Here is a 13,030-nt window from a genome sequence, read left to right as displayed (position 1 = left end):
CTCCTCTACACTGAGTCAACGGACCCTAAACCTGGAGCTGCCAAGAGATCGTTCATCCCTTTGCAGTATAGGGAGTTTCTTCTGACCTTGGCACATGATATTCCTTTGGCTGGGCATTTGGGCCTGAGTAAAACTTGGGACAGACTTGTCCCATTGTTTCACTGGCCGCACATGTCAGAGGACACTAAGGAGTTTTGTCGCTCCTGTTTGACCTGCCAAGCCAGTGGCAAGACTGGTGGCACACCTAAGGCCCCCTTAATTCTACTCCCAGTGGTTGGGGTGCCCTTTGAAAGGGTAGGCGTTGACATAGTTTGCTCCCTTGACCCTCCAACAGCTTCAGGCAATAGGTTTATCCTTGTGGTAGTGGACCATGCCACTAGGTATCCTGAAGCAATTCCCTTAAGGACCACGACAGCTCCTGCAGTGGCAAAAACCCTCCTGGGAATCTTTTCCAGAGTGGGTTTCCCTAAGGGAGTGGTGTCAGATAGAGGTGGTAACTTCATGTCTGCATACCTCAAAGCCATGTGGAAGGAGTGTGGTGTAACTTATAAGTTCACTATTCCGTATCATCCACAGACAAATGGTCTGGTTGAGAGGTTTAGTAAAACTCTCAAAGGTATGATTATGAGACTCCCTGAGAAACTCAGAAGGAGATGGGATGTCCTGTTGCCATGCCTCCTTTTTGCTTACGGGGAGGTACCCCATAAAGGAGTGGGCTTTAGCTCCTTTGAACTCCTCTTTGGACACCCTGTGAGAGGTCCCCATGCTCTTGTGAAGGAGGGTTGGGGACAACCTTTAAAAGCTCCAAAGCAAGACATTGTGGACTATGTACTTGGCCTAAAATCCAGAATGGCTGAGTGCATGAAAAAGGCCAGTAAAAACCTTCAGGCCAGCCAAGAGCTCCAAAAGCAATGGCATGACCAGAAGACTGTCCTGACCCAGTATCACCCAGGACAGAATGTGTGGCTATTGGAGCCTGTGGCCCCAAGAGCACTCCAGGACAAATGGAGTAGACCCCATCTCATTGTTGAGAAGAAAGGTGAGGTCGCCTACTTGGTAGACCTGGGCACTGCCATGAGTCCCCTTAGGGTGCTCCATGTCAATCGTCTGAAACCTTACTATGACAGGGCTGACTTAACCCTGCTCATGGCAACTGATTAGAGGCAGGAGGAAGAGAGTGACCCTCTCCCTGACCTATTCTCCACCACTGAAGCTGATGGTTTAGTAGAGGGAGTGGTGCTTGCAGATTTCCCTACTGCTGAGCAGAAGGACAACTGTGTAAATCTCCTAGGCCAATTCTCTCACCTCTTCTCACGGATCCCAGGTACAACTACCTGGTGTGAGCACACAATCAACACTGGAGACAGTTTATCTGTCAAAAGTAAGATTTATAGGCAGCCTGACCATGTCAGAGATTGCATAAAACAAGAGGTACCGAAAATGCTGGATCTAGGAGTGATTGAGACTTCTGAGAGCCCATGCGCTAGCCCAGTGGTGCTTTTCCCCAAACCTCACACTAAAGATGGTAAAAAGGAAATGAGGTTTTGTGTTGGCTATAGAGGACTCAATCAGGTAACCAAAACTGATGCTCACCCTATTCCCAGGGCAGATGAGCTAATAGATACACTGGTTCCTGCTAAGTATGTAAGCACTTTTGAGTTAACTGCAGGGTATTGGCAGATTAAGTTGTCAGAAGATGCTAAACCTAAAACAGCATTTTCCACCATTGGAGGGCACTATCAGTTCACTGTTATGCCCTTCAGTTTGAAAAAATGCACCTGCCACTTTTCAGAGGTTGGTGAACACAGTCCTGCAAGGGTTGGAAGCTTTTAGTACAGCATATCTAGATGATATAGCTGTCTTTAGCTCCACCTGGGATGATCACCTGGTCCACCTTTGGAAAGTTTTGGAGGCCCTGCAAAAGGCAGGCCTCACTATCAAGGCTTCAAAGTGCCAGATAGGGCAGGGGAAAGTGGTTTATCTGGGCCACCTGGTAGGTGGGGAACAGATTGCACCACTGCAGGGGAAGATCCAGACCATTATGGAATGGGCTCCCCCACAACTCAAACCAGGGTGAGAGCCTTTTTAGGCCTCACAGGGTACTACAGAAGACGATTCATTAGGAACTATGGCTCCATTGCAGCTCCTCTTAATGACCTCACCAGGAAAAAGATTCCTAAAAAGGTATTGTGGACAGCTAGCTGTCAAAAGGCTTTTGATGAGCTAAAACAGGCCATGTGCTCTGCACCTGTTCTAAAAAGCCTGTGTTACTCCACAAAATTCATAGTGCAGACTGATGCTTCTGAATTAGGGGTAGGGGCATTTCTATCATAGTGTAACATTGAGGGCCAGGATCAACCTGTTGCTTTTATCAGCAGGAGGTTGACCCCTAGAGAAAATCGTTGGTCTGCAATAGAGAGAGAGGCCTTTGCTGTGGTCTTGGCACTGAAAAAGTTGAGACCATACCTGTTTGAAACTCACTTTATTGTTCAGACAGACCACGAACCTCTATTATGGCTTAAACAAATGAAAGGTGAAAACCCTAAATTGTTGAGGTGGTCCATCTCCCTACAGGGAATTGACTATACAGTGGAACATAGACCTGGGAGTGCCCACTGCAATGCAGATGGACTTTCCAGATATTTCCACTTAGTCAATGAAGACTCATCTGGGCAAGGTTAGCCTTATTGTCCCTCGTTTGGGGGGTGGGGGGTTGTGTAGGAGAGTACCATCTTGCCTGGCATGTTTCCCCCATTTTTACTTGTATGTCAGTTTGTTTTTGCCTGTCTCACTGGGATCCTGCTAGCCAGGACCCCAGTGCTCATAGTTTGTGGCCTGAATGTGTGTCCCTGTGTAGTGATTAACTGTGTCACAGAGGCTCTGCTAATCAGTGCTTATGCTCTCTCTGCCTTTAAAATTGTCACTATGGGCTATTGACCATTTTCACCAATTCTAATCAGCACACAGGAACACCTTTATAATTCCCTTGTATATGATACCTACGTACCCAGGGCATTGGCGTTTCAGGAAATCCCCATGGGCTGCAGCATTTCTTTTGCCACCCATATGGAGCTCAGACAAATCTTACACAGGACTGCCACTGCAGCCTGAGGTAAATAACTTCCATGTTATTTCACAGCCATTTTACACTGCACTTAAGTAACTTATAAGTCACCTATAAGTCTAACCCTCACTTAGTGAAGGTTAGGTGCAAAGTTACTAAGTGTGAGGGTACCCTGGCACTAGGCAAGGTACTCCCACATAGTTCAGGGCAATTTCCCCAAACTTTGTGCGTGCGGGGACACCATTACACGTGTGCACTACATATAGGTCATCACCTATATGTAGCTTCACAATGTTAACTCCGAATATGGCCATGTAACATGTCTAAGATCATGGAATTGTCCCCCCATGCCAAATCTGGTTTTGGGGTGCCAATCCCATGCATCCCCGGGGCTCCACCATGGACCTCGGGTACTGCCAAACCAGCTCTCTGGGGTTTTCTCTGCAGCTACCGCTGCTGCCAACCCACAGACAGGCATCTGCCCTCCTGGGGTCTGGGCAGCCTAGTCCCATGAAAGCTGAACAAAGGATTTCCTCTGAGAGAGGGTTTTACACCCTCTCCCCTTGGAAATAGGTGTTAAGGGCCTGAGAGGAGTAGCCTCTCCAGGCCTCTGGAAATGCTTTGAAGGGCACAGATGGTGCCCTCCTTGCATAAACCAGTCTACACCGGTTCAGGGAACCCCCAGCCCCTGCTCTGGCATGAAACTGGACAAAGGAAAGGGGAGTGACCACTCCCTTGTCCATCACCACCCCAGGGGTGATGCCCAGAGCTCCTCCAGTGTGTCCCAGACCTCTGCCATCTGGAATCCAGAGGTGTGAGGGCACAATGGAGGCCTCTGAGTGGCCAGTGCCAGCAGGTGGCATCAGAGACCCCTCCTGATAGGTGCTTACCTGACTAGGTGGGCAATCCTCCTCTGAGGGCTATTTAGGGTCTCTCCTGTGGGCTTTTCCTTAGATAACGATTTGCAAGAATTCACCAGAGTGCTTCTGCATCTCCCTCTTCGACTTCTGCCAAGGATCAACTGCTGACTGCTCAAGTAACTGCAAAACTGCAACAAAGTAGCAAGAAGACTACCAGTGACATTGTAGCGCCTAATCCTGCTGGCTTTCTCAACTGTTTCCCGGTGGTGCATGCTCTGGGGGCTGTCTGCCTTCACCCTGCACTGGAAGCCAAGAAGAAATCTCCTGTGGGTCGACAGAATCTTCCCCCTGCTAATGCAGGCACCAAACTTCAGCTTCACCAGTCCTCTGGGTCCCCTCTCATCGAGACGAGCGTGGTCCCTGGAACACAGGTGGTGGATCCAAGTGACCCCGACAGTCCAGTGGTTCATCTGTCCAAATTTGGCGGAGTTAAGTCCTTGCCTCCCCTCGCCAGATAGTAATCCTGTGTACTGCGTGAACTGCAGCTGCTAGGGCTTCTGTGCACTTTTGCAAGGAATCCTTCATGCACAGCATAGACCAGGTCCCCAGCACTCCGTTCTGCATTGCTCAACTCACTGAGTTGACCACCGGCTTTGAGGGACCCTCTTTTGTAGTGTTGAGAAAACCACTGTGCTCAGTTTTCTTGAACCCGTGTTCAATACTTCTGTGGGGGCTGCCTTCTTGTGCATGGGCTCTCTGTAATGCTGAGGGCCCCCTCTGCCTCCTCTTCAAAGTGGTGACCTCCTGGTCCTTCCTGGGCCCAGGCAGCACCCATTTTCTTCAACCGTGACCTTTGCAGCTAGCAAGGCTTGTTTGTGAACTTTCTGCAAGGAAACAACTCTGCATCCTCTAGCACTTCTGTGCAAAGGAGAAGTTCCTGGCATCTTCCGTTGTTGTAGAATCTTCAGCTTCTTCCACCCAGAGGCAGCCATTTTGCACCTTCATCTGGTGTTTAGTGGGCTCCTGCCCCCTCTGGACACTTTTGTGACACCTGTACTTGGTCCCCTTCCTTTAAAGATCCTCAGGTCCAGGAATCCCTCTTCAGTGCTTTGCAGTTAGTTGTGGTCTTTGCAGAATGTCCTATCACGATTTTAGTGTGTTTCTGGGGAAGTAGGGTCACTTTACTCCTACTTTTCAGGGTCTTGGGGTGGGGTATCTTGGACACTCTTAGTGTTTTCTTACACTCCCAGCGACCCTCTACACACTACACTAGGCCAGGGGTCCCTAAGTGGTTTGCATTCCACTTTCTTAGCATATGGTTTGTGTTGCCCCTAGGTCTATTGCATCCTATTGTATTCTACGGTGTTTGCACTACTTTTCTAACTGTTTACTTACCTGATTTTGGTTTGTGTGTATATTTTGTGTAGTTTACTTACCTCCTAAGGGAGTATATCCTCTGACATATTTTTGGCACATTGTCACTAAAAGAAAGTACCTTTATTTTTGGTAACTCAGAGTATTGTGTTTCTTATGATATAAGTGGTATAGTAGGAGCTTTGCATGTCTCCTAGTTCGGCCTAAGCTGCTTTGCCATAGCTACCTTCTATCAGCCTAAGCTGCTAGAACACTACTAATCTACTAATAAGGGATAACTGGACCTGCCACAAGGTGTAAGTACCATCAGGCACCCACCATTAGCCAGGCCAGCCTCCTACACCAGATACCATATACTAGGGACTTATAAGGGGGGTCCAGTGTGCCAATTGAAATTGGTAAATGAAGGTACTGGCCTACAGTGACAAATTTAAAAGCAGAGAGAGCATAAGCACTGAGGTTCTGATTAGCAGAGCCTCAGTGACACAGTTAGGCACTACACAGATATACACATTAGGCCACACACTATGAGCACTGGGGTCCTGGCTAGCAGGATCCCAGTGAGACAGGCAAAACACACTGACATATAGGTTTCTATCTATGAGCACTGGGTTCCTGGCTAGCAGGATCCCAGTGACACAGGAAAACACACTGACACACACTCACAAACAGGCCAAAAGTAGGGGTAACCATGCTAGAAAGAGGCTACTTTCCTACACTCACAGAATGCTTCCTTGGTGGGCCCGCTTCCTGCTGTCACTGTGACAACTCAGGGACCTCATCCAGTTCAGCCACCTGTTCCCCTGTAGGCTCCAGGGCCTCCCCCTCAGGTTCAGCGTCCTCCTGGACCTTGGGAACTGCTGGGTCCGATTTCCTGCGCCCCTTGCCCTTCCTCCTTCTGGTAGACACCTGGGCCACTCTTTCAGGCTCCAGGGTCTCCTGATCACCCTGATGGGCTGCCATTGGCCGGGTAGACACACACACCCACCCCAGCAGACCCAACATTTCCAAGTGTGACCTATGTTCCACCTCCTGCCAAGGGGAATCCTTCAGGTCATTGCCAAGCAAACAATCTACAGGCATGGTCGCACTCACAGCTACCTTCAAGGAACCTGAGACCCCCCCCATTCAAAAGGGAATCTGCGCCACTCTGCACAGGCGCTATGAGTTGTCCACTGCAACTACTTGGTGAAGTACACGTGGACCTATCTGCTCTTCAGGCACCAGGTGACCCCTCCTGAAGTCACACTGGCTCCTGTGTCCCTAAGAGCATCCACCCTCTGTCCATTAATATTCACCCACCACCTGTATTTCTTAGTGTTATCAGGCATGAGGGTCCTCTGGATCATCTCACTGTCCCCTACTGAGAAAAGGGTAATCTCAGCTGGCTCCCACCCACCTGAAGCCAACTCCTCCCTAAGCGCTACACTGGCCAAACTGTGTGACTGAGCACCAGTGGGTGCCGGTGTCCACATGGGACATTTGGGGCCCCCCCTCATGTGACCATCCTGATCACATGCAAAGCACTTGCGGGACCCCTTCTCTGCAGGTTTCCCTGTAGAGATCAATGGTTTCTTGTCTACTAGGGGCTGGGATTCTTTACCCTGGGAAATAGGTTGGGGCCCTCCAGGGAACTCCCCCTGTTTACCCTTACCTCTCCACTTCTTCTGATGATGACCCTGCCCACTCTTGGCATGGTTTCCACCATACTTCTTTTGGACCCTGGGGCTCTCCCAATGGTCCGCTTCCAGCACAAGCTTCCTGGGGTTAGTCCGCTTGCTGTCAATTAGGTGCTGGCACAGCTCTTGAAAACATAAACTGTACAAGTGTTCCCAAGTAATCAAATTGTAAAGCCCCTCATACGTTCTTACCTTACTGCCTTTCACCCAACCATCCAGTGACCTGCAAAAACAATCAACACATTCCAGCCATGTTTGGGTTTCCTTCTTCTTATAGGACCTAAACTTGTCCTTATACTGATCAAGTGATCAGGGCGTCCTTCATGATAGGTTAAGTGAGCCACTGGTAATCCCCTAAGGATGTCAGAGTATCCCTTCCCTCTACCTCAAAGTGCTTCCACAGACAATCCCCCCCTCCAATGACCTTCAGGGACCAGATTCATATGGAGAGCAGACTCATACCCCTTAAACCACACCAGTATGTCATCCTCCCTCTTGTAATCCTTCACAAGCTCCTAAGGAATGTGCACCCTCCTCTCAGGCTGCCCTTATGTTATTTGTGCCACCATCCCTACTAGACTGCCTCCTCTGATCCAACTCCCTCAAGCTGAGCTCATGAGCCAACAATAACTTTTTTCTCTTCTATGGCCATCCTCATTTTCTCAAACTCCAACTGGTGAGCCCTCTCTGCCTGTCTGTCCTGCAACCCTTCAGGAGTCCGACCCTTGGATCAAAATCCATTTGAAACTGTTTTCATGAAGTTGTCACTTCTTTTGTATGTATGGAATTAAATGCATTTTTATCTGAACTACTGTGTTCTGGCATGTGTTTTAATCGAGGGCTACACTTATATTTGTAGACCAATTTATTCCATGCGTCCTGTAATTACTTGGGGCCGCATCCCAGTATCTCTTTATTCTGCACAATATTCCATCTCAGTTTGTACCCAGCCATATGCAAATCAGTCCATAGACTAGTCAGTTCCCAACTTAAGCAGAACATACATGAATCAGGTCTAATTTTACCCTGATTAGGCCTTATCAGCCAGGTATAGCTTTCACAAGGAGCACATCCACACACAAAGTAGTCTTCTTGACTGTGAGGGACAACTATGGTAATATGTACTTATTTGAAACAAAAAATATTTTTGACTTTAGTCAGTTGTTTTTTTTAGATTGATGGCCTGGCTGCTTCCCCAACAGTAAGGTTTTGCACAAACTATGACAGAGCAAACAACAGTTGCGAAAACAAAAACGCTGGCAGCCAATGCCTGACCTGTTGGCTTTACCAATGCTTTTTTTAAAACAGCAGCGATGCAGAGTCTTTTGCAGCAGACCATGTGATTAAACTCTGCATAAATTGGAAGTCCATCACTGAATAATTGAGCTGCACAGGAATTGGAATTTTACAACCGATTTGTGATCAGATTTTGTACTGAATAATGTATAATTTTAACCAAAGTGAGCAAGTAACAGTATCTGAGTGTAAAAATACCCTGCTAGACGCCATGGGACATATTTATACTCCATTTGCGCTGAATTTGCATCATTTTGTTACGTAAATTCAGCGCAAAACTAAGTCCATATTTATATTTTGACATTAGAGAAGTCTAACGTCAAAATATTGGAGTTTGCACCATTTTTCGGATGCATGAACCTACCTTGCATAAATAAGATGCAACGTAGGCGTTCCATCTAAAAAATGGTGCTATCCCCATAGCCCCATATTTATCCTGCTGTGCTAAAATGACACACAGGTGAGTGGAGGCGCCAAATAATGGTGCAAAGCTTACTTTGCACCATTATTTAACGCCTGGGTCAGACCAGCCGTTAGGGGAACTATGGACCCATTTCCATGGTTAAACACCATGGAATGGCTCCACAGGTGCCCTCTCCAAGCCCACCCACACCAGAGGGACACCAGAGGGTGGGGGACCCCCATTCCAGGAAAGTAGGGTAAGTATAGGTAAGTATTTAAAAAACAAACAAATTAAGTGCCATTGGGGGCCCTGCATGGCACGGGGTGCAATGGTCATGTCCAGGGAACACTGGTCCCCTTTGCTGGCCATTGGGGTAGTGAGCATGGGTCCTGTCTTTTATTAGACAGGAGGCATGTGGTATGGATGGTTTTGCATCAGGAAATATCGCTAATCTGGTTAACAGCATTGTTCTTGCCTCTAACCAGCCTAGTGTCATTTTTCAAGGCAAAACCCGCTTCCCCCATACCGCCACCCCCACCCTGCTAACATAATTTTTCCTGACTCTAGCCCTATCTTAGCTATGGCTTGCAGGATTCCATTAAATTGCCACCTGGCGCTTTGGAATGAAGCAAGCCAGCGCTATACTTTCTGCAGCAAAACTGTGTTTGTGCAGTTTTGCTGCAAAAAGTATAAATATGGGCCTATATGCTGGAGTGAGAGACAAGAAAGTAATATGAAAGTTTTGAAATAGATTATGCAAGATGAAGTACTATTTGAGGGTGTCATTACAGACCTCAAATAATAACCACAACCCTTGTCAGAGTGAACCAATAGAGTCAGTAAATAAGCCTGAGCTTAAACCCAGGGAAGCTATTGCACAGAGCAAACAGGCTTACATTAGAGGCAATGTATAACACAACAAATACAACAGAAAAAGACCCAACCCAATTTAGAAAAACAAACTAGATTAAAAAAAATACCTAACCAACAAAAATCCAAAAATTAAAGTTAAATATTAAAAAAGCATCAAACAACCTTACATTCAAACCACAGCCTTCTGGTTGTGCTTGACTGATACCTAGGAGCAAACTATGGTTGATGGAGCACAAATTAGATGCAGAATCTACATTTGATCCAGTCAAAAGTTTAACATGCGGTCATAGACTCTGAAATGAAAGTCAAAAATCCTCAGCGGTTTAAGCAGAAGGCTGTGCTGGGAAGGTGCTCCACAACATCAGAAAGCGCTGGATGAGCCATTGAAGCCATTGACTTTTGGGAGGAAATATCTGAGAGTGAGAAATTTGAATTTCACGCTCACGGAAAGTCCCTGGCCAGTAGGATATTTTTGGCGCTTTTGCCCGATGAAGATTTATACCTTCTGACAAAGAGCCAGATGTACACATATTACGAATAGCGATTCCAAAATAGTGATTGTTACTGAATTGTTATTTGGTAATCACTAATCTTATTTCGCTAAATTAAAATAGGAATTCCTTGTGTGTTGCAAATCAACCTACCTCAGGAATATTAACGAGGTAGGTCACTGCTTGCAACCCAGTAGGAAATATAGTAATCGCAAGAGTGGTGGCATGCTAGGGTCAGCAGACCAACATGCCTATCATTGCTTTTAAATAAAGTAATGTTTTTTCTTAGAAACACAAAAGCTAAATGTGTTTCGGAAGAAATACATGAAACATTAAAGTAACATTTTTTGAAAACTACCTGCTGTTAAATCATATATTTCTTTTGAACTCTCAAAGGGTAAGGGATCACATTTTTTTGAACTCAGATTCAAGTGGGGCAGGCTTGCAGGGTGTAGCCAAAAAGGGCTCCATGTAACTGTGTACATCCTCCACAAGGTCACGCTGAATAGGATTTGCTGCTACAAGCAAACTCAGAAAAGGAGCAGCTTGAATTTTTGGTAGAGCTGCACAACACCTTGGTCAAATTGGCTTTGCAGGTTGGTCCCAGTCCTCCAGTGTTTCCTTATGTTAAAAGGCTTCCCATTCTGCAGTAGATGGTAGGAGAATCATGCTTTGGCATTAGTTGAGGGGCCAGGAACATGGGACAGGACTTGGGTGTCAAGATTCATCCAAGTAAAGGCCATCAGCAGAGTCCAGGGCAAGTCCAGTTGGAACTGGTCAGCTGGGCAGTTACATAAATAGGACACTTGCAGCTAGTTGTGTCCCTGTAGCCTGAACGGGAGGTCAGCCTTAAAACCCTTGGAGTCCACTTCTTTTTCTTGGGTACAAAAGGGAGAGCAGCTTCAGTCTTCTAGGCTCTTCTTAGGTAACAAACAACAGATCCATTTCTCTTCTGTTCTTCCACAGTTTCAGAGAGTGCTCTAAGGAGAGTATTGCAGACACCACAATTATGTCTGGCACCAGCAAGGAGTCCCTTCCTGCACATAAACAATCCTGTATGCAACACAGGCACCCTTTCGCTCTGGTGCAAAAGTGCCTGTGTAGGCGCTAGGCAGCCAAAAGGGCGCCAGTGCAGGGGGAGGAGACAAAAATGGACCATATTTCATAAATACAGTGCAATTCTGCCATTTCCCTGTGGTGTAGGGCAGTGCAGAAAGGTCACTTGCTGCTCTTCCCTGCACAACCTTCTTGTGAACATGCCCTTAAGTGTCACTAGGTCAAACTATAGGCTGACCTGAATATGCAGATTTGACTCCTTTGACCATCACCAAATATGCAAGGTGGGAACATGGGCATCTTTTTTGGCATTACATTGTCAAATCCTGATTGAATGTCAAATGCTGTCTGAAAAAGTCTGCTGGATTTACATATACACTTTAGGGTGCGCTTGAAAGGAAGCAAAACAGAGTGAAAAAACAATTCTTGTATTTCCACTGTCTGTTTGCTGGAAAATGCTACATTTGTTTTATCAATCATCTGGGATGGAATAGAAAAAATACTTTTGCAAGGTAATAAATTATGTGACTGGCTCCAAGTGAGAAGAAGATACTTTAAGATGGCTGCCTGAGTGATTATGGTTGCTGGTAATGTCCGTGTCAGTTTCCATGGGGGTATTGACAATGATAAGATGGCATAAACTGAAGACTACAAATTAATTAGGTGGACAAATCGTACGCAGGTATAGTGATTTTGTTTGGAATGTATGGGACACTATCAAGAGGGACTTCGAGTCCCAGGAGGCCAGTGGAGCAGAGGAGCAGGAGCAGGGGGCGGTGACTAGCCCCAGGAGCACCTAAAAGTGCGGCAAGCCTCCCGCTGCGTGGGCCGTGCCCGGGCAAAGCCCGGACCAAGGGCAGGCCCATCCTTCGCCCATCATCGACCGACAGAGACTGGGCTGGGCCATCCCCCTTGATTTTCACATGGAGGGTGAGTCTGGAAATACCTGGTGAGGATGGGTAGGAAAAGAGGTCAGCAATCAGGAGCCTTAAGTGGTGGAGGAAGTCAGGGAAGCACAAATACTACATTAGATTATTTTCTTGCCAGAGCTGTGGGGGTTGTGACAAAGGAGATCGACCTGGCAGAAAGGAGACTCTCCTTGGAGATGGACGATTGGCGACAAGCTTCTGTAGCTAATGAGGCTCTGGGGGTTCCAGAAACCGAGGTGGTCCGAACAGGGGTGGTAAATGTTGTCTTAGAAATCCCCCTATCTGGAGAATTTGGAGTTGATGGTGGGCCTGGTCTTCGGAGGAAAAGTAAGAGGTGCTTGTTGGCCTCTCCCCCGGTCTGTGACCTGGAGAACTGTAGTCCACCTCCCAGGAAGAGAAAGGCCCTGAAAAAAGTTGAGAATAAATCAAATTTGTCCCTACCTGACAGTCCTATGGACCCAAATGATGTCCCTGTTCTCCCTGAAGTAAACAATCTTTTGATAAAATTTAAGGAGATGATTGAGATTAGTTTGTCCCTATCTGAGCGTGAGTGGGTAAAGCCTAGACACCTTGTAGATGGACCTTCAGTCACCAGTAGCTCACAGCAGTTGGATGCTCATGGTGGCGCTCTTGGGACATTGGAGAAAGAAACACACCAACCAGCTAATGGTGCAAACCTAGGGGCTTTGGTCTCTTGTGTAGAGTCCAAGCTGGCCCCCCGATTTGTTCCATCGACAGAGGTGAGGGCGGCAAATAGCCCTAGGGATGGAAGGCAACTGGTGTGTGGGCGGGTGGCGAACGAGGGGGTTTCTCAACAACTCAGTAGGGAACAGAATCAGTATGTATGTGATGAAGAAAAGATTCCCTTTGGTTTATGTGAGCTTCCTCCGGCCTGTGCCCCCTATGTGGTGGTACTGCCAAACGTCCCCGTTCTTGCCCCAGGCTTCAGTGAATCCACAGACCAATTGAAAAATAAGGTTGGCCATTGGCTGAGTATGAAATGTG

The sequence above is a fragment of the Pleurodeles waltl genome, chromosome 10 (assembly GCF_031143425.1).
Source record: "Pleurodeles waltl isolate 20211129_DDA chromosome 10, aPleWal1.hap1.20221129, whole genome shotgun sequence".
Taxonomy (NCBI): domain Eukaryota; kingdom Metazoa; phylum Chordata; class Amphibia; order Caudata; family Salamandridae; genus Pleurodeles; species Pleurodeles waltl.
This window is presented reverse-complemented; position numbering follows the sequence as displayed.